The sequence below is a fragment of the Penaeus monodon genome, chromosome 23 (genome assembly GCF_015228065.2).
Source record: "Penaeus monodon isolate SGIC_2016 chromosome 23, NSTDA_Pmon_1, whole genome shotgun sequence".
Taxonomy (NCBI): Eukaryota; Metazoa; Arthropoda; class Malacostraca; order Decapoda; family Penaeidae; genus Penaeus; species Penaeus monodon.
In genome coordinates, this window is record NC_051408.1 from 8,922,009 (window position 1) to 8,922,660 (window position 652).

Here is a 652-nt window from a genome sequence, read left to right on the forward strand (position 1 = left end):
TAGAAAAGTGGTGGATTAGGAAACTGGTAGAAAATTTGATTCATAACAAACAGAATGAAATTTTTAAAAACCACAGATAAATAAATTAAGAAATAAACATTTTACAGTGTGACAAGATATCATTATTGTTATGATTCAGAGTAACTGCTGTATTTCACTTCCACACATTATTCTCACTTTCTTTAATTGCATGTTGAATACTTAGAACAAATCCTTCCCCGTGATACACAAGGCTGATGCGCACATGAAGAGGTACTTTTCTTTACCTAATTTTGACTAAAAGGGAAAATCTGATATAAGGAAAAAAACAGGGTACATTTATTCCTAGGCCCCCAGCCAGCATGCATTGCTGATTATCCATGCAAGCGCAACAAATTTTATATTTATTTATATTTATTTTTACTCAAGAACCATTCTAATGGAAACAACATTACTTGTCATATTACATTTATTTGACTAGAAAGAGTATACATACATTTCATTAAAATACTATACATATATATATTCAATCAGTGTCTAAAGCTTTTGCAAACATCAGATCTAACATGCTTTTCTTAAATGTTAGTATCAAAACATAAAAATCATTTACCGAGAAAGTATCTATAAATATTCATCATATTCAACTTGACATCACAAATATATAATACTTCTG